Below are 24,356 nucleotides of genomic sequence, written 5' to 3'. Positions count from 1 at the left end.
CACTATTTTCCCCTGGTAGTTTTTCTGTTTGGAGTATATCAGAGTACACGTCCTTGGTTGTTGATTTCACATTGAATTCACATTAGTTGACAACTCAAACATATGTAAATGAAATGTTGAACTGCCGTCTTTAACCAGTGTGGAACCATTGAACCTTCTGTTTTATTTTTTATTTAGCACGTCTTCTAGCAGCGTATCTGAGCTTCCTCCATGTTCTCCTAATCTATAGTCGACAGCCAGAGAGGACATGTTATAGCTAGCTAAGGGGAGCGGAGGTAGGAAAGGTAGCTTCCTACCTCCTCATGTTTCCATATTAATCAGACACAGGACATCTAGGTACATTCTCCATAGCTTAGTGTCAAATGGCGCCCTATTCCGTATTTAGTGCACTACTTTTGACCAGAGCCGGTTAGGGTAGTAGTGTACCACTTAGGGACTAGGGTGCCATTTGGGATGTAGCCCATGACTAGGTGTCAGTTTACCACAGCCGAATCAGACAGTGGGAGAAAGAGGTTGGACGTGTAAGTGATAAGATCAGGACGATGGGTGGGAGGGAGGGAGGAGGGTGGAGGGCGGGCTGAGGGAGGGAGGGAGGGAGGGGAGAAGGGAGGGGGAGGGAGGGAGGAGGGCGGAGGGCGGGCTGAGGGAGGGAGGGAGGGGAGGAGGGAGGAGGGCTGAGGGAGGGAGGGAGGGGAGGAGGGAGGGGGGAGGGAGGAGGGGGGGCTGAGGGAGGGAGGGGGGAGGAGGGCTGAGGGGCGGGAGGGAGGCAGGGGTAGAAGATGGGTAGAAGATGGAACTTGTGTACCAAATGATACCCTATTCCCTATTTAGTGCACTACTTTTGACCAGGTCCAACATGAGAATAGGGTGCCATTAGTGACATATATAGAGACACCTGATCCCTGGCTACCAGACCAGGCTGGGCAGAGGGCAGGGCAGAGGGCTGGGCAGAGGGCCGGGCAGAGGGCTGGGCAGAGCAGAGGGCTGAGCAGAGGGCTGGGCAGAGGGCTGGGCAGAGGGCTGAGCAGAGGGCTGGGCAGAGGGCTGAGCAGAGGGCTGAACAGAGGACTGGGCAGAGGGCTGGGCAGAGGGCTGAGCAGAGGGCTGGGCAGAGGGCTGAACAGAGGGCTGAACAGAGGGCTGGGCAGAGGGCTGAACAGAGGGCTGGGCAGAGGGCTGGGCAGAGGGCTGGGCAGAGCAGAGGGCTGAGCAGAGGGCTGGGCAGAGGGCTGGGCAGAGGGCTGAGCAGAGGGCTGAACAGAGGGCTGGGCAGAGGGCTGGGCAGAGCATAGGGCCGGGCAGAGGGCTGAGCAGAGGGCTGGGCAGAGGGCTGGGCAGAGGGCTGGGCAGAGGGCTGAGCAGAGGGCTGAACAGAAGGCTGGGCAGAGGGCTGGGCAGAGGGCTGAGCAGAGGGCTGAACAGAGGGCTGGGCAGAGGGCTGGGCAGAGCGCTGGGCAGAGGGCCGGGCAGAGGGCTGAGCAGAGGGCTGAGCAGAGGGCTGAACAGAGGGCTGGACAGAGGGCTGGGCAGAGGGCAGGGCAGAGGGCTGAGCAGAGGGCTGAACAGAGGGCTGGGCAGAGGGCTGGGCAGAGGGCCGGGCAGAGGGCTGAGCAGAGGGCAGGGCAGAGGGCTGAGCAGAGGGCTGGGCAGAGGGCTGAGCAGAGGGCCGAGCAGAGGGCTGGGCAGAGGGCTGAGCAGAGCAGAGGGCTGGGCAGAGGGCTGGGCAGAGGGCCGAGCAGAGGGCTGAGCAGAGGGCAGAGCAGAGGGCTGAGCACAGGGCTGGGCAGAGGGCAGGGCAGAGCAGAGAGCTGAGCAGAGGGCTGAGCAGAGGGCAGGGCAGAGCAGAGGGCTGAGCAGAGGGCTGGGCAGAGCAGAGGGCTGGGCAGAGGGCTGGGCAGAGCAGAGGGCTGGGCAGAGGGCTGGGCAGAAGGCTGGGCAGAGGGCAGGGCAGAGGGCCGGGCAGAGGGCCGGGCAGAGGGCTGAACAGAGGGCTGGACAGAGGGCTGGGCAGAGGGCAGGGCAGAGGGCTGGGCAGAGCAGAGGGCTGAGCAGAGGGCTGGGTAGAGGGCCGGGCAGAGGGCTGAACAGAGGGCTGAACAGAGGGCTGAACAGAGGGCTGAACAGAGGGCTGAACAGAGGGCTGGGCAGAGGGCCGGGCAGAGGGCCGGGCAGAGGGCTGGGCAGAGGGCTGAACAGAGGGCTGAACAGAGGGCTGGGCAGAGGGCCGGGCAGAGGGCCGGGCAGAGGGCTGGGCAGAGGGCTGGGCAGAGGGCTGGGGGGGTGGGGGGGCGGGGCTTTCTAACGACACATTACTCCAATGAGGTTTAGGCTTAAAGGACCTCGCTGCTGATGAACCAACACTAAGGGAAAACCCACAGAAAGGACAGGAGCTCAGTCTTTGAAATGAATTAGACTGCGCTACCTTCACCAGTATGCCACACTAACGATCACAAGTTAACCTGTTTAAACCAGCCTGAATACTGTTAACATTAAAGAGCACAAGTTATCCTGTTTAAACCAGCCTGAATGCTGTTAACATTAAAGAGCACAAGTTATCCTGTTTAAACCAGCCTGAATGCTGTTAACACTAAAGAGCACAAGTTATCCTGTTTAAACCAGCCTGAATGCTGTTAACACTAACGATCACAAGTTATCCTGTTTAAACCAGCCTGAATACTGTTAACACTAAAGAGCACAAGTTATCCTGTTTAAACCAGCCTGAATGCTGTTAACACTAACGATCACAAGTTATCCTGTTTAAACCAGCCTGAATACTGTTAACACTAAAGAGCACAAGTTATCCTGTTTAAACCAGCCTGAATGCTGTTAACACTAACGATCACAAGTTATCCTGTTTAAACCAGGCTGAATGCTGTTAACATTAAAAAGCACAAGTGTCACATCCTGACCTGAGATATCTCTGTTTTCTTTATATTTTGGTTAGGTCAGGGTGTGACTAGGGTGGATACGCTAGTTTTTGTATTGTCTAGGGGTTTGCATTGTCTAGGGGTTTTGTATGTCTAGGGTTTTGTAGGTCTAGGTATTTGTATGTTTATGGTGGCCTGATATGGTTCCCAATCAGAGGCAGCTGTTTGTCGTTGTCTCTGATTGGGGATCATATTTAGGTAGCCATATTTCCCTTTTGTGTTTGTGGGTTCTTATTCTGTGTTTAGTTGCCTGTCTGCACTACTCATATTAGCTTCACGGTTCGTTTTGTTGTTTTGTTATTTTGTTCAGTGTTCATTCTTTTAATACATTATAATGTACGTATACCACGCTGCGCCTTGGTCCGATTCATACGACGAACGTGACAACAAGTTATCCTGTTTAAACCAGCCTGAATGCTGCTAACACTAAAGAGCACGAGGTGCTCAAGAGAGAGAGAGAGAGAGAGAGAGACAGAGAGAGAGAGAGAGAGAGAGAGAGAGAGAGAGAGAGAGAGAGAGAGAGAGAGAGAGAGAGAGAGAGAGAGACAGAGAGACAGAGAGAGAGAGAGAGAGAGAGAGAGAGAGAGAGAGAGAGAGAGAGAAGAGAGAGAGAGAGAGAGAGAGAGAGAGAGAGAGAGAGAGAGACAGAGAGAGAGAGAGAGAGAGAGAGAGAGAGAGAGAGAGAGAGAGAGAGAGAGAGAGAGAGACAGAGAGAGAGAGAGAGAGAGAGAGGCCCTCCTCACCACCATGGCTGCCATGAGGGATGAGTTCACCAAACTGGAGGGGGAGGTGGTCCTGCTCAGGGAGAGCGTGAGCAAGCAGCAACCAGACAACCACACCTTAGAGGAGCTCCTAACCAAGGTGAGGACAGAGCAGGACAGCAGCCTTGCAACACAGCTGAAAGAGGTTCAGCAAGAGAGAGACGGACTCAAGAGAGAGCTGGCTGATCTAACACAGGAGGTGAGAGAGCTCCAAAAAGACAGGCAGAGCAGCAATAAGGAGCTGACCGCACTAAGAGAGGAGCTGCAGGAGAGAAAGAGAGCAGAGGACAGGCTGCAGGAGCAGCTAGATCACCACCCTATGACCTGCCCTCACACAGCAGAGGAGCCCAGCTCAACCAGCCAGACTTCCCCAGCCCTGGCTGCTGCACCCCTCCTCCCCAAACCACAGAACAGCCTCCCACTGACAGTGGCACCGACACAGACCAGCCACACCCCAGCTCCAACACCCACCAGCCCCCCCTCTGCCCCCCCCAGTCCAGAAGAAACACTGGCTGACATCGTCCTGTTAATGGACTCAAATGGGAAGTATGTCCAGGAGAAGAAACTTTTCCCTAGACACAAAACGAGAAAGGTGTGGTGCCCAACAACGCAGAGTGCCATGGAGCTGCTTGATAAGGCCCATCTCGGGTCGCCAAGCCACATAATTATACATACCGGAAGCAACGACCTGCGTGCTCAGCAGGAGAGGGTGGCGACTTCACTACGGGGAGTGATTGAGAAGGCCTCCGCAATCTTCCCCAACTCAAGAATCATAGTGTCAACCCTTCTACAGAGGAGGGACTTCCACCCTGCCACAATCCAAAGAATAAACGCCAGCCTATCCCGGGACTGTGCCCTGCGACCCAATGTACACCTGGCCCACCATCCCACCCTCGATCTGGACTGTCTCTATGACCATGTTCACCTGTACAGGGAGACAGTCCCCATCCTTGCCAAGACTCTCAAGGACGTCGCTTTAAACCGCAGCCCGACCTCTCCACCCAGGAACAGCGGAGCAATCTCCACCCCGCCGAGATCACCGAGACAACACCCCGGACCAGCACCCTGGACCCCCCAGCCACGACCACAGCACCACCAACCTCAATGCCCACCACAGCCAGCGCAGCACAGACCACCCCAGCCCAGCTTCAGAGCCACCCAGATGAGGCCTACCACCCCCCTCCTCCCCACCGCAGACCCACACCTGGAGGAGCCACAGCCCAGCAGGCAGAGCTACGCACAGGCTGTGAGAGGAGCAACTGGCCCAGCCCCCACCAATCAAATGAGTGACATTAAACAAATGCTGATCTACTATGCTCACATGTGATAGGCCGAGGGTCCATGGTAAGATGAGCACGAAAACACCACCATCCTCCACACTACATCCACCCAAGTGGCATGACACAAATCTATCTTAAATGATAAACAAATCACATTTGCAAAATAAGAGTTTACTTTAATTGAAAAATCCTGTTTTAATGGTTCTTCTTGGATTCTGAATGTTTGTCTCATTTTGAAAGGTAAAGAAAAGAAAGAGAGAAAAAAAAGTTTGGAAGTCTTTTTACGTTGCATGTTGGAATTTACAAGGATTGAAGTCCTCTGCTTTTGGGCTAAAGAGCAGAAACCCAGACTTCCTGAAAGAAATTGATGATGTTGATATTGTAGTACTACAGGAAACATGGTGCAGAGGTGATGTTTCCACTGGCTGTCCACTAGGTTATAGGGAATAATCATACCATCCACTAAATTAAAGGAATCAAACAGGGCAGAGACTCAGGGGGAATGTTAATATGGTATAAATCTGAACTAATTAATTCAATCGAATTGATCAAAACAGGAGAATTCTTTATCTGGTTAAAAATCAACAAGGAGGCTATCTTGACAGATATAAAACGTCTTCCTCTGTGCCACATACATTCCCCCTCAGAGTCACCCTACTTCAACGAAGAGAGTTTCTCCATTCTAGAGGGGAAATTAGTCACTTTCAGGCCCAAGGCAACGTACTGGTCTGTGGGACCTGAATGCTAGAACAGCAGAAGAACAAGACACTATTAACAGTCATGGGGATAAACACCTACCAGGAAGCAATAACCTTTCCCTCCCCACTACCCCACAGAAACAACTATGACAAAGTGAAAAACAAAAACGGAGTACAGCTCCTGAGGCTCTGTCGACACTGGGTCTGTACTAGTCAATGGCAGGCTGAAGAGGACTCTTTTGGTAGTACACCTACAGCTCATCCCTTGGCAGCACGCACTGTAGACTACTTCCTCACCGACCTAAACCCAGAGTCTCTCAGAGCCTTCACAGTCAGCCCACTAACACCTCTCTCAGACCACAGTAAAATCACAGTGTATCTGAGAAGAGCAGAACCAACCATGAAGCATCACGGCCCAATAAATTACATGGTACTAAACAAGCCTATAGATGAGTCAAACAGTACAGACATCTACCAAAGGCAATTAGTAGCCAAATACAATCTCTCCTGGACAACTTTTTAGCCTAACATTCTCCTTCAGCAATGAAGGTGTAAATTTGGCTGTTAGGAACATAAACTTTATATTTGACAAATTAGCCTCCTTGGCTAATCTAAAGAAGCATAAGAGCAACCAAAAATAACAGATAATGAAAATGGTTTGATAATGATTGCAAAAATCTAAGAAAGTCATTGAGAAATATATCTAATCAAAAAACACAGAGAACCAGACAACAAAAATATACGCCTTCAATATGGGGAAACACTGAAGCAATACAAACGCACCCTAAGAACAAAAAAGAACAGCACATTAGAAATCAGCTGGTTGGAATTGAGGAATCCATAGAATCAAACCACTTCTGGGAGATTGGAATAAATTAAACAAACCTCATCATGAGGAATTGGCTATCCAAAATGGGGATATGTGGAGAAATCACTTGCAAACTCTACAGCAATATAACAAAGAGCCCAGAACAAAAAGATACAAGAAAATTACAAATCCTTGAATTAGCCAGTCAAAGACTATCAGAATCCTGTAGATACCCAATTACAGAAGAAGAATTATTGGAAAAACTATGCAATCTCCAACCCAAAAAGGCCTGTGGTGCTGATGGTATTTTAAATGAAATGATCAAATATACAGACCACAAATTCAAATTGGCTATACTCAAACTCTTCAACATTATCCTACTGCAGGTATTTTCCCCGATATTTGGAACCAGGGATTGATCACACCAATCTATAAAAATGGAGACAAATTTGACCCAAATAATTACAGAGGAATTTGCGTTAACAGCAACTTGGGGAACAATTCTCTGCAGTATTATAATAGCAGACTAACATCATTTCCTTGACGAACACAACCCTGAGCAGAAGCCAGAGTTGGATTTCTAAAAAATTATCGTACAACAGACCACATTTACACCCTCCCACACTCTAATTGATAAACAAGTTAACCAAAACAAAGGCAAAAATCTACTCGTGTTTTTGTAGATTTCAAGAAAGCATTTGATTCAATTTGGCACGAAGGTCTTTTTTATAAACTAATAGAAAGTGTATTGGAGGGAAAACATATGTTTTATTAAATCAATGTACACTAAAAACAAATGTGCGGTTAAAATTGGCAACAAGCAAACAGACTTCTCTCTCAGGGCGGGGAGTGAAACAGGGCTGCCCAATAAGTCCAACATTATTTAACATCTACATTAATGAATTGGCAAAAACATTAGAAGAATCGGCAGCACCTGGTATCACCTTACACAACACTGAATCAAGTGTCTGCTGTACGCAGATGACCGGTGCGCTGTCTCCCACTAAAGAGGGGTTACAGCAGCACCTAGATCGTCTTCACAGGTTCTGTCAGACCTGGGCTCTGACCGTTAACCTAAAAAAAACAAATATAATGATATTCCAAAAAAGGTCGGGAAATAAGGATGACAAATATAAATTCTATTTGGACACAGTTCTATAACACACCAAAAACTACACATATCTAGGACTAAATACAGCAACACAGGTAGCTTTCACATGGCTGTGAATGAGCTGAGAGACAAAGCAAGAAGAGCATTCTATGCCATTAAAAGGAACATCAAAATTGAAATTCCAATTAGAATCTGGCTCAAAATTTTTCAATCAGTTATAGAACCAATTGCTCTATATGGCAGTGAAGTATGGGGTCCACTCTCTAATAATGAATTTACTAAATGGGACAAACATCCAACTGAAATATTGCATGCAGAGTTTTGCAAGACTGTATTGCAAGTACAAAGAAAAACTCCAAATAACGCATGTAGGGCAGAATTGGGCCAATACCCCCTCCTCATTCGAATAGAAAAAAGAGCCATCAAATTTTACAACCATCAAAAAACAAGTGACCCAAAACATTCCATCACACAGCTCTACAATGTCAAGAGATGAAACCAAGAAGAGTCCCCTCAGCCAGCTGGTTCTGAGGCTCAGTTCACCAACCCAAACCAACCCCATAGAGCCTCGGGACAGCCCTCAGAAAATCTGCCCAACCAAATCATCCAAAACAAACAAAAAGAAAAATATATAACCTATTGGAAAGACACCACAAAAAATCAAAGTAAACTTCAATGCTATTTGGCTCTAAACAGACAGTACAATGGTGGCAGACTATCTGACCACTGTGACTGATAGAAAACTGAGAAACATTGACTAGGTACAGACTCAGTGAGCACAGTCTGGCTATAGAGACCGGTCGTCACAGACAAACCTGCCTGCCCAGAGAGGACAGGCTGTGCTCACTCTGCTCCAGGGAGAGGGTAGAGACAGAGGTGCATTTCCTACTACACTGTGACAAATACTCAGACCTAAGAGCATTTTCTTTCCCAAAATTATAACTCAATCAAAGAATTTGAAACTATAAAAGATGAAGAAAAAATCAAATATTTATTGGATGAAAAGCCAAAATGGCAGTTTTGGCAGCCAAATATGTGTCCTCCTGCCACAACCTGAGGGACAGCAGTGAAAAATGCAAAGTAATGTTGATAATATTTCCCATTTAGCTTAGTTTTTTTGTCTTTCATACCAGTCATGTGTCTTCTCAAGTCATATTGACACTGGTCTACTACTGTTGCTTTAATTTATTGTTGTTCTGATTAATATTGTTGTTGTAGTTGTTGTTAATGGTGATCCCATGTCCACTACTACTATTATTATTACTGTTGGTTCCACCATTTATTTATATATAAATATATATATATTTTGTATATATATACATATATATTTTATTTTTATTTTTCGATATGTATACTTTGACAATGTAAGTAATAATGAACTTGCCATGTCAATAAAGTCATATTGAATTGAATTGAATTGAGAGAGAGAAGAGAGAGGAGAGAGAAGAGAGACAGAGAGAGACAGAGAGAGAGAGAGAGAGAGAGAGAGAGAGAGAGAGAGAGAGAGAGAGAGAGAGAGAGAGAGAGAGAGAGAGAGAGACAGAGAGGGAGAGAGAAGAGAGAAGAGAGAAGGAGAGAGGAGAAGAGAGGGAGAGAGAGGAGAGAGAGAGAGAGAGAGAGAGGAGAGAGAGAAGAGAGAAGAGAGAGAGAGAGAGAGAGAGAGAGAGAGAGAGACAGAGAGAGAGAGAGAGAGAGAGAGAGAGAGAGAGAGAGACAGAGAGACAGAGAGAGAGAGAGAGAGAGAGAGAGAGAGAGACAGAGAGAGACAGAGAGAGACAGAGAGAGACAGAGAGAGACAGAGAGAGAGGTACCGAAGCACTTTCATGGTTCGACCTCTTTTCTAAGTTCAGATGCATGCAGTCGTCGAGCTAGCAACAGTCCTACTACAATAGCTCAGCCGTTTGTGTGTGTGTGCGTGCGTGCGTGCGTGTGTGTGTGTGTGTGTGTGCGTGTGTGTTTGTGTAGCCAGGGATGTAGTGGTACAAAAAATAGGTGGGGGGAAATCTGGCTCCAACTGATGCAGGCTTGTGGAGCTTCAATCCCAGGATAATTAACAACACACATTTAACAGAGTGGCTTCTGCCAGGACAGCTGGAGGTTATGGGAGGCAGTAAGATCAGAGCCCTGGTTGGTTACCTGGCTGGTTCTGCTCTCTGGCTGGCTGGCTGTTTCTGCTCTCTGGCTGGCTGGCTGGTTCTGCTCACTGGCTGGCTGGCTGGTTCTGCTCTCTGGCTACCTGGCTGGTTCTGCTCTCTGGCTGGCTGGCTGGTTCTGCTCTCTGGTTGGCTGGTTCTACTCTCTGGCTAACTGGCTGGTTCTGCTCGCTGGCTGGCTGGTTCTGCTCTCTGGCTGGCTGGTTCTGCTCTCTGGCTGGCTGGTTCTGCTGTCTGGCTGGCTGGTTCTGCTCTCTGGCTGGCTGGTTTTGCTCTCTGGCTGGCTTTGTCTGGTTTTGCTCTCTGGCTGGCTGACTGGCTGACTGGCTGGTTCTGCTCTCTGGCTGGCTTGTTGGCTGGTTCTGCTCTCTGGCTGGCTGACTTTTTGGTTCTGCACTCTGGTTGGCTGGCTGGTTCTGCTCTCTGGCTGGCTGGCTGGTTCTGCTCTCTGTCTGACTGAGTGGTTCTGCTCTCTGGCTGACTGAGTGGTTCTGCTCTCTGTCTGACTGAGTGGTTCTGCTCTCTGGCTGACTGTTTCTACTCCATGGCTGGCTGGCTGGTTCAGCTCTCTGGCTGGCTGCCGTGCATGTTGAATGCCCATCCAATGAGCGTGCTGAAAGTCTGTTGTGTCACTGGTTCTGCTCTCTGGCTGGCTGGAAGACTGGTTATTCTCTCTGGATGACTGGTTGGCTGTAAGATTGGCTGGCTGGGTGGCTGGCTGTGTGACTTGCTGCCTGATTGGCTGGCTAGCTTGTTGGCTGGCAGGCCGGTTGGTTGTTTGGCTGGCTGGCAGATGGGCTGGCTGGGCTGGATGACTGACTGACTACAGGCTGGCTGGCTTGTTGGCTGTTTAGCTGGCTGGCTGGCTGGCAGGCTCCTGTCTGGGTTAGAGGGATTTCAGCTGGCTCTGTAGCCTACCGGATTTGTTTCACCTCTTTGTCTCCTAAGCCAAAGTGCAGTCAGTGGCTGAGGCAGACACACACTGTGCCACACAAACTGTCCTGGCCCCCTGTCTGGTTCTGTTTCCATGTCTGTCCCTGTTTCCATGTCTGACCCTGTTTCCATGTCTGTCCCTGTTTCCATGTCTGACCCTGTTTCCCTTTCTTTCCCTGTTTCCATGTCTGGCCCTGTTTCCCCGTCTGGCCCTGTTTCCATGTCTGGCTCTGTTTCCCTTTCTGGCCCTGTTTCCCGTTCTGTCCCTGTTTCCCTTTCTTTCCCTGTTTCCATGTCTCTCCCTGTTTCCCCGTCTGGTGCTGTTTCCATGTCTGTCCCTGTTTCCCTTTCTGGCTCTGTTTCCATGTCTGACCCTGTTTCCCTTTCTTTCCCTGTTTCCCTTTCTGCCCCTGTTTCCATGTCTGCCCCTGTTTCCCCGTCTGGCCCTGTTTCCATGTCTCTGTCCCTGTTTCCATGTCTATCCCTGTTTCCCTTTCTGTCCCTGTTTCCCTTTCTGGCCCTGTTTCCCTTTCTGGCCCTGTTTCCATGTCTGTCCCTGTTTCCCCGTCTGGTGCTGTTTCCATGTCTGGCCCTGTTTCCCTTTCTGTCCCTGTTTCCATGTCTGGCCCTGTTTCCCTTTCTGTCCCTGTTTCCCTTTCTGACCCTGTTTCCCCGTCTGGTGCTGTTTCCCTTTCTGTCCCTGTTTCCCTTTCTGTCCCTGTTTCCATGTCTGTCCCTGTTTCCCTTTCTGTCCCTGTTTCCATGTCTGTCCCTGTTTCCCCGTCTGGTGCTGTTTCCATGTCTGTCCCTGTTTCCCTTTCTGTCCCTGTTTCCCTTTCTGGCCCTGTTTCCCTTTCTGTCCCTGTTTCCCTTTCTGGCCCTGTTTCCCTTTCTGTCCCTGTTTCCATGTCTGTCCCTGTTTCCATGTCTGTCCCTGTTTCCCTGTCTGGCCCTGTTTTCCATGTCTGCCCCTGTTTCCCTTTCTGTCCCTGTTTCCCTTTCTGCCCCTGTTCCCTGTCTGGCCCTGTTTTCCATGTCTTCCCCTGTTTCCCTTTCTGGCCCTGTTTCCCTTTCTGTCTCTGTTTCCCTGTCTGCCCCTGTTTCCCTTTCTGGCCCTGTTTCCCTGTCTGTCCCTGTTTCCCTGTCTGGCCCTGTTTTCCATGTCTGCCCCTGTTTCCCTTTCTGTCCCTGTTTCCCTTTCTGTCTCTGTTTCCCTGTCTGCCCCTGTTTCCCTTTCTGTCCCTGTTTCCCTGTCTGTCTCTGTTTCCCTGTCTGTCTCTGTTTCCCTTTCTGGCCCTGTTTCCATGTCTGGCCCTGTTTCCCTTTCTGGCCCTGTTTCCATGTCTGGGCCTGTTTCCATGTCTGGGCTTGTTTCCCCGTCTGTCTCTGTTTCCATGTCTGGGCCTGTTTCCCTTTCTGTCAGCTTGTTAGCTGATAGAAATGGATTGAGTCCAACAGGATGTGTCTGTATGTGACGCCTGGGTCATAGTCCCTTTGTAATTAGTTTGTATGGGTTTTGACTCGATGTGTTTATATTTGTTTATGTGCACAGTGTACATGTAATGTGTGCTATTAGGAGTTTGATGTTTGATGAATATCAAGGCCATCGTAGAAAATATTGGTTCATTTATTAGCAGGTTTTATTCATTTGATTAACTCTGTTCCTTCCTGTTCTCAGGAGGAACATGACGGAGCCTTCTTGGTTTCAGTGTAGTTGGTTGTACTTCCTCCCCTCGCTGTTTGGACAGATACAATGATGTAAATCAAATCAAGTCAAATCTAATGTTATTAGTCACATGACCTTACAGTGAAATGCTTACTTACGAGCCTTTAACCAACGATGCAGTTAAATAAATACATGCCCCCAAAAAAGATATGAATAAGAATAAGAAATAAAAGTAACAAGTAATTAAACAGCAGCAGTAAAATAACAGTAGCGAGACAATATAAAGGGGGGTACAGGTACAGAGTCAATGTGTGGGGGTACCGGTAGAGAGTCAATGTGTGGGGGTACCGGTACAGAGTCAATGTGTGGGGGTACCGGTACAGAGTCAGTGTGTGGGGGTACCGGTACAGAGTCAGTGTGTGGGGGCACCGGTACAGAGTCAGTGTGTGGGGGCACCGGTACAGAGTCAATGTGTGTGGGAGTACCGGTACAGAGTCAATGTGTGTGGGTACCGGTACAGAGTCAGTGTGTGGGGGTACCGGTACAGAGTCAGTGTGTGGGGGTACCGGTACAGAGTCAGTGTGTGGGGGTACCGGTAGAAGAGTCAATGTGTGGGGTACCGGTACAGAGTCAATGTGAAGGGTACCGGTACAGAGTCAATGTGTGGGGTACCGGTACAGAGTCAATGTGGTGGGGTACCGTACAGAGTCAATGTGAGGGTACCGGTACAGAGTCATGTGAGGGGTACCGTACACAGAGCCAATGTGTGGGGGTACCGGTAGAGAGTCAATGTGTGGGGGTACAGGTACAGAGTCAATGTGTGGGGGTACCGGTACAGAGCCAATGTGTGGGGGTACCGGTACAGAGTCAATGTGTGGGGGTACCGGTACGAGTCAATGTGTGGGGGTACTAGTACAGAGTCAGTGTGTGGGGGTACCGGTACAGAGTCAGTGTGTGCGGGCACCGGTACAGAGTCAGTGTGTGGGGGTACCGGTACAGAGTCAGTGTGTGTGGGTACCGGTACAGAGTCAGTGTGTGTGGGTACCGGTACAGAGTCAATGTTGGGGTACCGTAGAGTCAGTGTGTGGGGTACCGGTACAGAGTCAGTGTGTGTGGGTACCGGTACAGAGTCAATGTGAAGGGGTACCGGTACAGAGTCAATGTGTGGGGGTACCGGTACAGAGTCAATGTGTGGGGGTACCGGTACAGAGTCAATGTGTGGGGTACCGGTAGAGAGTCAATGTGTGGGGGTACCGTACAGAGCCAATGTGTGGGGGTACCGGTACAGAGTCAATGTGTGGGGGTACCGGTACAGAGTCAATGTTTGGGGTTACCGGTACAGAGGCAATGTGTGGGGGTACCGGTACAGAGTCAATGTGTGGGGGTACCGGTAGAGAGTCAATGTGTGGGGGTACCGGTAGAGAGTCAATGTGTGGGGGTACCGGTACAGAGTCAATGTGTGGGGTACCGGTAGAGAGTCAATGTGTGGGGTACCGTACAGAGTCAGTGTGTGGGGGTACCGGTACAGAGTCAATGTGTGGGGGTACCGGTACAGAGTCAATGTGTGGGGGTACCGGTAGAGAGTCAATGTGTGGGGGTACAGGTACAGAGTCAATGTGTGGGGGCTCTATACAGGGGGGCACCGGTACAGAGTCACTGTGTGGGGGCTCTATACAGGTGGGTACCGGTACAGAGTCAATGTGTGGGTTACCGGTACAGATTCAATGTGTGGGGCTCTATACAGGGGGCACCGGTACAGAGTCACTGTGTGGGGGCTCTATACAGGTGGGTACTGGTACAGAGTCAATGTGTGGGGGTACCGGTACAGAGTCAATGTGGGGGGTACCGGTACAGAGTCAATGTGTGGGGTGACCGTACAGAGTCAATGTGTGGGGGTACTGGTACAGAGTCACTGTGTGGGGGTACCGGTACAGAGTCAATGTGTGGGGGTACCGGTACAGAGTCAATGTGGGGGGTACCGGTACAGAGTCAATGTGTGGGGTACCGGTACAGAGTCAATGTGTGGGGGTACCGGTACAGAGTCAATGTGTGGGGGTACCGTACAGAGTCATGTGTGGGTACCGTAAGGTCAATGTGTGGGGTACCGGTACAGAGTCAATGTGTGGGGGTACCGGTACAGATCAATGTGTGGGGTACCGTAAAGAGTCAATGTGTGGGGGTACCGGTACAGAGCCAGTGTGTGTGGGTACCGGTACAGAGTCAATGTGTGGGGGCTCTATACAGGGGGGCACCGGTACAGAGTCACTGTGTGGGGGCTCTATACAGGTGGGTACCGGTACAGAGTCAATGTGTGGGGGCTCTATACAGGGGGGCACCGGTACAGAGTCAATGTGTGGGGGCTCTATACAGGGGGGCACCGGTACAGAGTCACTGTGTGGGGGCTCTATACAGGTGGGTACTGGTACAGAGTCAATGTGTGGGGGCTCTATACAGGGGGGTACCGGTACAGAGTCAATGTGTGGGGCTCTATACAGGGGGTACCGGTACAGAGTCAATGTGTGGGGGTACCGGTACAGAGTCAATGTGTGGGGTCACCGTTAGAGAGTCAATTTGGGGGTACCGGTAAGGTCAATGTTGGGGGTACCGTGGGAGTCAATGTGTGGGGGTACCGGTACAGAGTCAATGTGTGGGGTACCGGTAGAGAGTCAATGTGTGGGGGTACCGGTAGGGAGTCAATGTGTGGGGGTACCGGTACAAGATCAATGTGTGGGGGTACCGGTAGAGAGTCAATGTGTGGGGGTACGTAGGGAGTCAATGTGGGGGTACCGGTAGGAGTCAATGTGTGGGGGACCGTACAATCACTGTGTGGGTATCGGTACAGAGTCACTGTGTGGGGGCTCTATACAGGGGGGCACCGGTACAGAGCACTGTGTGGGGGCTCTATACAGGGGGGCACCGGTACAGAGTCACTGTGTGGGGGCTCTATACAGGGGGGCACCGGTACAGAGTCACTGTGTGGGGGTACCGGTACAGAGTCAATGTGTGGGGGTACCGGTACAGAGTCAATGTGTGGGGGCTCTATACAGGGGGGTACTGGTACAGAGTCACTGTGTGGGGGCTCTATACAGGGGGGTACTGGTACAGAGTCAATGTGTGGGGTACCGGTACAGAGTCACTGTGTGGGGGCTCTATACAGGGGGGCACCGGTACAGAGTCAATGTGTGGGGGCTCTATACAGGTGGGTACTGGTACAGAGTCAATGTGTGGGTGCTCTATACAGGGGGGTACTGGTACAGAGTCAATGTGTGGGGGTACCGGTACAGAGTCAATGTGTGGGGGTACCGGTACAGAGTCAATGTGTGGGGGTACCGGTACAGAGTCAATGTGTGGGGGCTCTATACAGGGGGGCACCGGTTAGTTGAGGTCATATAGGCAGGAAGTGCATGTTTGAAGAAAGGTGCTTTGAATCGTCATTGAAGGAGTGGAAGGATTACATTGTAAAAAACACTGCTTGCATTGTCAGATGGTAGAGGAAGACGTTTTGGTTTACACTCCCTTCCAAACAGTCACTTTCAGCCCCTATTTAGATCCCAGATTACCCCCCCCTGTACAATCACAAAGTAGTTGGAATGAAAATGCAACAAATCACCATAGTGACCCTGTCTTTTGAGGCCATTTTTTTTTCCTTCTCTAAACCGTGAAAGAAAGAGCTCTGACATTTCAGCCCCCGGAGCTAGCTAGAGAGAGAGACATTTGTAATGTGAGGTAGCTTAGTTTTTCCTGCCTTTTCTTTTGGCTGTGTCGTGGTACTTCAGTGTCATGTTAAAACTCAAGGCAGTGGGAGACACTTAGTGACCTGCGCTGACTGGCTACGCTGTATCCACTGTTGACTGTATTCTGCCTCAGTAAGCAACAATCCCTCCTCTCTCATCACAGCATAAAGACTAACAGATTGAAGATTGGAGTTTCCCCCACCCAGCCAATGTTGACTCTGTCCCCATTGTTCTTCTCTGACAATAGTTCCACATACCCTGCAGCTTGAGTTTCTGTCCTCTTTATTGGTCAGGTATCAGCCTCTAAATAACCCTCTGCCATTAGCTACTGAAATCACCTAAAAGGGCATCTTGGCGGGGAGGAGAAGGAGAAGATGTGGTGCCAAGTTGTTGGGTAATGAAGTTAGCTGTTTGCCGTGTGTAGTTGTCATGGTAATCTCATGCTGTGTGTAGTTGTCATGGTAATCTCATGCTGTGTGTAGTTGTCATGGTAATATCATGCTGAGTGTAGTTGGCATGGTAATCTCATGATGTGTGTAGTTGTCATGGTAATCTCATGCTGTGTGTAGTTGTCATGGTAATCTCATGTTGTGTGTAGTTGTCATGGTAAAGTCATGTTGTGTGTAGTTGTCATGGTAATCTCATGCTGTGTGTAGTTGTCAAGGCAATCTCATGCTGTGTGTAGTTGTCATGGTAATGTCATGTTGTGTGTAGGTTTCATGGTAATGTCATGCTGTGTGTAGTTGTCATGGTAATCTCATGCTGTGTGCAGTTGTCATGGTAATTTCATGGTGTGTGTAGTTGTCATGGTAATCTCATGCTGTGTGTAGTTGTCATTGCAATGTCATGCTGTGTGTAGTTGGCATGGTAATGTCATGCTGTGTGTAGTTGTCATGGTAATGTCATGCTGTGTGCAGTTGTCATGGTAATTTCATGGTGTGTGTAGTTGTCATGGTAATCTCATGCTGTGTGTAGTTGTCATTGTAATCTCATGCTGTGTGTAGTTGTCATGGTAATCTCATGCTGTGTGTAGTTGTCATGGTAATCTCATGCTGTGTGTAGTTGTCATGGTAATCTCATGCTGTGTGTAGTTGTCATGGTAGCTGCATGATGTGTGTAGTTGTCATTGTAATCTCATGTTGTGTGTAGTTGTCATGGTAATCTCATGCTGTGTATAGTTGTCATGGTAATCTAATGTTGTGTATAGTTGTTTTGGTAATCTCATGCTGTGTGTAGTTGTCATGGTGTTCTCATGATGAGTGAGTTGTCATGGTAATGTCATGCCGTGTGTAGTTGTCACAGTAATCTCATGCTGTGTGTAGTTGTCATGGTAATCTCATGCTGTGTGTAGTTATGGTAATCTCATGGTGTGCGTAGTTGTCATGGTAATCTCATGCTGAGTGTAGTTGTCATGGTAATCTCATGCTGTGTGTAGTTATCATGGTAATCCCATGCTGAGTGTAGTTGTCATGGTGTTCTCATGCTGAGTGTAGTTGTCATGGTAACTGCATGCTGTGTGTAGTTGTCATGGTGATCTCATGTTGTGTATAGTTGTCATTGTAATCTCATGTTGTGTGTAGTTGTCATGGTAATCTCATGATGGGTATAGTTGTCTTGGTAATCTCATGCTGTGTGTAGTTGTCATGGTAATCTCATGCTGTGTGTAGTTTTCATGGTAATCAGATGCTGAGTGTAGTTGTCATGGTAATCTCATACTGTGTGTAGTTGTCATGGTAATTTCATGATGTGTGTAGTTGTCATGGTAATCTCATGGTGTGTATAGTTGTCATGGTCATCTCATGCTGAGTGAGTTGTCATGGTAATGTCATGCCGTGTGTAGTTGTCACAGTAATCTCATGCTGTGTGTAGTTGTCACGGTAATCTCATGCTGTGTGTAGTTGTCATGGTAATCTCATGTTGTGTGTAGTTGTCATGGTAATCTCATGCTGTGTGTAGTTGTCATGGTAATCTCATGCTGTGTGTAGTTGTCATGGTAATCTCATGGTGTGTGTAGTTGTCATGGTAATCTCATACTGTGTGTAGTTGTCATGGTGTTCTCATGCTGAGTGTAGTTGTCATGGTGTTCTCATGCTGAGTGTAGTTTTCATGGTAACTGCATGCTGTGTGTAGTTGTCATGGTGATCTCATGTTGTGTATAGTTGCCATTGTAATCTCATGTTGTGTGTAGTTGTCATGGTAATCTCATGCTGTGTGTGGTTGTCATGGTAATCAGATGCTGTGTGTAGTTGTCATGGTAATCTCATGCTGTGTGTAGTTTTCATGGTAATCAGATGCTGAGTGTAGTTGTCATGGTAATCTCATACTGTGTGTAGTTGTCATGGTAATCTCATGATGTGTGTAGTTGTCATGGTAATCTCATGGTGTGTATAGTTGTCATGGTCATCTCATGCTGAGTGAGTTGTCATGGTAATGTCATGCCGTGTGTAGTTGTCACAGTAATCTCATGCTGTGTGTAGTTGTCACGGTAATCTCATGCTGTGTGTAGTTGTCATGGTAATCTCATGCCGTGTGTAGTTGTCACAGTAATCTCATGGTGTGTGTAGTTGTTATGGTAATCTCATGGTGTGTGTAGTTGTTATGGTAATCTCATGTTGTGTGTAGTTGTCATGGTAATCTCATACTGTGTGTAGTTGTTATGGTAATCTCATGGTGTGTGTAGTTGTTATGGTAATCTCATGGTGTGTGTAGTTGTTATGGTAATCTCATGTTGTGTGTAGTTGTCATGGTAATCTCATACTGTGTGTAGTTGTTATGGTAATCTCATGGTGTGTGTAGTTGTTATGGTAATCTCATGGTGTGTGTAGTTGTTATGGTAATCTCATGTTGTGTGTAGTTGTCATGGTAATCTCATACTGTGTGTAGTTGTTATGGTAATCTCATGTTGTGTGTAGTTGTCATGGTAATCTCATACTGTGTGTAGTTGTTATGGTAATCTCATGGTGTGTGTAGTTGTTATGGTAATCTCATGGTGTGTGTAGTTGTTATGGTAATCTCATGCCGTGTGTAGTTGTCACAGTAATCTCATGTTGTGTGTAGTTGTCATGGTAATCTCATACTGTGTGTAGTTGTTATGGTAATCTCATGGTGTGCGTAGTTGTGGATAGATGGATTTCCTCTCAGTATCTATGATTACAAACCGCTGTTTAAAGAACACTTACCGTATTACTGTGTTATAATGTCACAAATTGTGTTTTGTTTTACATGTTTTTAATTAAAGCAAGTACCACAACACCAAGTCAGATCACATGACATGTTTTATATCATCGGATGGAACATAAACAACATGGAAAACATGGTTTAAATCTTATTTTAGGCATAAAAGGAATATATTTCTCCTATTTTGAGTATTTTAAATATATGTCCCTCTTCTTTATTGTAAGCATGTTAAGTCAGAGTAACGTTAGCTATACCGTATGCAGACGCTAATAGTACAAATAAATATCTGTCCCTCTCCATTCTAAGCATGTTAACATACTATGTAGAGGATACTAGTGACATTAGAGCTACTCATGTTTGTGGATATTAAACACCCACAGGAAAGAAACATCATTAAAAAACATCCCCAGTGGTAATTGATTTTTTTTTTTTTAAATCCATGACGACATACTTTTCCCATAAGTCACTGTGGGAAAACCTTTCAGCTGTAGTCTCCCTACGCCTTTACTCTACAGGATCAAGGGCACTCCGCTACTCCCCTTCAAGCCGGGTTACTCTCTAGGTTTCTTCCCTCTACGGTTGTTCATAGCCATTGTGTTTCTGCCTGCGATCAAGGGCAGTGCTTCCTTGCTGATCGAACATAAACTCATTTTCTCAGATGAAGTCCCAGAGATACAGGGTCTGTAGGGAGGTAGTCTGAGGAAGTCCCAGAGATACAGGGTCTATAGGGAGGTAGTCTGAGGAAGTCCCAGAGATACAGGGTCTATAGGGAGGTAGTCTGAGGAAGTCCCAGAGATACAGGGTCTGTAGGGAGGTAGTCTGAGGAAGTCCCAGAGATACAGGATCTGTAGTCTGAGGAAGTCCCAGAGATACAGGATCTGTAGTCTGAGGAAGTCCCAGAGATACAGGGTCTATAGGGAGGTAGTCTGAGGAAGTCCCAGAGATACAGGGTCTGTAGGGAGGTAGTCTGAGGAAGTCCCAGAGATACAGGGTCTATAGGGAGGTAGTCTGAGGAAGTCCCAGAGATACAGGGTCTGTAAGGAGGTAGTCTGAGGAAGTCCCAGAGATACAGGGTCTATAGGGAGGTAGTCTGAGGAAGTCCCAGAGATACAGGGTCTATAGGGAGGTAGTCTGAGGAAGTCCCAGAGATACAGGGTCTATAGGGAGGTAGTCTGAGGAAGTCCCAGAGATACAGGATCTGTAGTCTGAGGAAGTCCCAGAGATACAGGATCTGTAGTCTGAGGAAGTCCCAGAGATACAGGGTCTGTAGGGAGGTAGTCTGAGGAAGTCCCGGAGATACAGGGTCTATAGGGAGGTAGTCTGAGGAAGTCCCAGAGATACAGGGTCTGTAGGGAGGTAGTCTGATGAAGTCCCAGAGATACAGGGTCTATAGGGAGGTAGTCTGAGGAAGTCCCAGAGATACAGGGTCTATAGGGAGGTAGTCTGAGGAAGTCCCAGAGATACAGGGTCTATAGGGAGGTAGTCTGAGGAAGTCCCAGAGATACAGGGTCTGTAGGGAGGTAGTCTGAGGAAGTCCCAGAGATACAGGGTCTATAGGGAGGTAGTCTGAGGAAGTCCCAGAGATACAGGGTCTGTAGGGAGGTAGTCTGAGGAAGTCCCAGAGATACAGGGTCTGTAGGGAGGTAGTCTGAGGAAGTCCCAGAGATACAGGGTCTGTAGGGAGGTAGTCTGATGAAGTCCCAGAGATACAGGGTCTATAGGGAGGTAGTCTGAGGAAGTCCCAGAGATACAGGGTCTGTAGGGAGGTAGTCTGATGAAGTCCCAGAGATACAGGGTCTATAGGGAGGTAGTCTGAGGAAGTCCCAGAGATACAGGGTCTATAGGGAGGTAGTCTGATGAAGTCCCAGAGATACAGGGTCTGTAGGGAGGTAGTCTGAGGAAGTCCCAGAGATACAGGGTCTGTAGGGAGGTAGTCTGAGGAAGTCCCAGAGATACAGGGTCTGTAGGGAGGTAGTCTGAGGAAGTCCCAGAGATACAGGGTCTGTAGGGAGGTAGTCTGAGGAAGTCCCAGAGATACAGGGTCTGTAGGGAGGTAGTCTTTGGTAGTACTAGATGCAGGCAGTGAGGGGCGCTACAATGTTACAATGTTTGCAAAAGTTTTGGCGGCATACCAAGTCTTGAGAATTGCCTCTGTGTAGCCTCTGTGTAGCCTCTGTGATGCCTCTGTGTAGCCTCTGTGATGCCTCTGTGATGCCTCTGTGATGCCTCTGTGTAGCCTCTGTGTTGCCTCTGTGTGTAACAAAAGGGAGCTAGGAGAGAAATGTCTTAAGGGACAGGAAGGCTGTATCCAGGGTGTTGACTGGAGAGATCTCAGACGGCCATGTGAATGGCTTCCTTCAGAAAGGCGTCTGGTGTAACCTTTGACCTAAAGCTGCTCGGGACTCCGCTCAGGTCAGTGAACCCAGCTATCTCTCAGTGAACCCAGTTCTCACCCTGAATAAAGAAGCTAGACATCTAGGGCTACGATAAATAAATAATATTCGGGATAGGATAGATTGATCAAGACGTGAAAGGAAATCAAACATGAAAGGTCTGTATAATCCCCCCCCCTGCCATTCCAATGTTGTGAACATTCCCCCACCTCTCTCTCTCTCTCTCTCTCTCTCTCTCTCTCTCTCTCTCTCTCTCTCTCTCTCTCTCTCTCTCTCTCTCTCTCTCTCTCTCTCTCTCTCCCTCTCTGCCTCTCACTCTCTCCCTCTCTGCCTCTCACTCTCTCTCTCTCTGCCTCTCTCTCCCTCTCTCCCTCTCTCTCTCTGCCTCTCTCTCCCTCTCTCCCTCTCTTCCTCTCTCTGCCTCTCTCTCCCTCTCTCCCTCTCTCTGCCTCTCTCTCTCTCTCTCTCTCTGGTCAGCTGTTGCGGCAGGGAAAAGAAAGAGAGCAAAAAGAACAAAGGATGAGAATTGAACTCCTGATTACAATGTCAGGAAGGAACAAAGAGTCAGGGGTTGACAGACAACCAGACAGACAGACAGATCTGCTACTGTGTGTGTTATTCTACCAGCTGTGTTTGTGTCTCCCTCGTGTTTTCAAGCCACAACATTGGTAGAATGTACTTCTATTATCTCCAGCGGACTGTCTATACTTCAATCCCATTGGTCTAAATAATAAACGGATAGATAGACAGCAGTTTGATACAGCATATTGATGAGTCTGAGAAGGGGGGGCCAAATATGTGACCATGTCACAGTCAAAACAACACCTGATTTATTAAGGATAAAAGGTAATCACCTGGAAGTGTCCGTCATCTTGGTCGTTAAAGACAAGGAACAGGGAAGTCCTGATCTGGAGCCAGGCCTAAGTCAAGAAACTGGAGGAAAACCCAAGGAAATGACTGGATGTTAAAAAACCCACAAGCATTGTGGTCAGTTGCTATGAGACCACAGTAGAATACCACAGGACTTTTTCTGTTTAGAACCAACTGGAGCATAGGGGCTGTTCTATGAATAGTCTTGGCTGAAATGTGAAGTGATCTTTCTTGGTTTTTACATAGAATCTTAATAAAATTTACATTTTTTTCAGCAATCGAATGAGCATTGTGTCTGCCACTATTCTTCACTATCAGCTTCCTGGTACGTCTCATCTCCTCAACAGGTCAACTTATCTGTTCTTCACTATCAGCTTCCTGGTACGTCTCATCTCCTCAACAGGTCAACTCATCTGTTCTCCACTATCAGCTTCCTGGTACGTCTCATCTCCCCAACAGGTCAACTCATCTGTTCCCCACTATCAGCTTCCTGGTACGTCTCATCTCCTCAACAGGTCAACTCATCTGTTCTCCACTATCAGCTTCCTGGTACGTCTCATCTCCTCAACAGGTCAACTCATCTGTTCTCCACTATCAGCTTCCTGGTACGTCTCATCTCCTCAACAGGTCAACTCATCTGTTCTCCACTATCAGCTTCCTGGTACGTCTCATCTCCTCAACAGGTCAACTCATCTGTTCTCCACTATCAGCTTCCTGGTACATCTCATCTCCTCAACAGGTCAACTCATCTGTTCTCCACTATCAGCTTCCTGGTACGTCTCATCTCCTCAACAGGTCAACTCATCTGTTCTCCACTATCAGCTTCCTGGTACGTCTCATCTCCTCAACAGGTCAACTCATCTGTTCTCCACTATCAGCTTCCTGGTACGTCTCATCTCCTCAACAGGTCAACTCATATTTTCTCCACTATCAGCTTCCTGGTACGTCTCATCTCCTCAACAGGTCAACTCATCTGTTCTCCACTATCAGCTTCCTGGTACGTCTCATCTCCTCAACAGGTCAACTCATCTGTTCTCCACTATCAGCTTCCTGGTACGTCTCATCTCCTCAACAGGTCAACTCATCTGTTCTCCACTATCAGCTTCCTGGTACGTCTCATCTCCTCAACAGGTCAACTCATCTTTTCTCCACTATCAGCTTCCTGGTACGTCTCATCTCCTCAACAGGTCAACTCATCTGTTCTCCACTATCAGCTTCCTGGTACGTCTCATCTCCTCAACAGGTCAACTCATCTGTTCTCCACTATCAGCTTCCTGGTACGTCTCATCTCCTCAACAGGTCAACTCATCTGTTCTCCACTATCAGCTTCCTGGTACGTCTCATTTCCTCAACAGGTCAACTCATCTGTTCTCCACTATCAGCTTCCTGGTACGTCTCATCTCCTCAACAGGTCAACTCATCTTTTCTCCACTATCAGCTTCCTGGTACGTCTCATCTCCTCAACAGGTCAACTCATCTGTTCTCCACTATCAGCTTCCTGGTACGTCTCATCTCCTCAACAGGTCAACTAATCTGTTCTCCACTATCAGCTTCCTGGTACGTCTCATCTCCTCAACAGGTCAACTCATCTGTTCTCCACTATCAGCTTCCTGGTACGTCTCATCTCCTCAACAGGTCAACTCAGTGAACACAGTAACTCACCGAGCTAATGTTTAACCAAGGATGTGACTGGGGATAAACACACGCCGATCCACTTGGGCGAACTTAGCCAATCTCCAACCTTAATGGTATTGGACCAGTAAAGTCTCAGGTCTCTGTTTGCTTAGTTGCCGAGCAACAATTGGATGTCTGAGAGCAGCTACCAGCAAAACAAAGGCATCGATC

At 48.3% G+C, this 24,356-nt stretch overlaps 1 pseudogene; it reads right to left on the bottom strand.

Moving 5' to 3' along the window:
* Nucleotides 1-906: 906 nt before the first annotated feature.
* LOC120062949 lies at nt 907-11,147 on the bottom strand (annotated as a pseudogene).
* Nucleotides 11,148-24,356: the final 13,209 nt, after the last annotated feature.

The sequence above is a fragment of the Salvelinus namaycush genome, chromosome 18, assembly GCF_016432855.1.
Source record: "Salvelinus namaycush isolate Seneca chromosome 18, SaNama_1.0, whole genome shotgun sequence".
Taxonomy (NCBI): Eukaryota; Metazoa; Chordata; class Actinopteri; order Salmoniformes; family Salmonidae; genus Salvelinus; species Salvelinus namaycush.
Note: the sequence above shows the minus strand (reverse complement) of the source record. Positions and strands in the feature narration are given on the sequence as shown.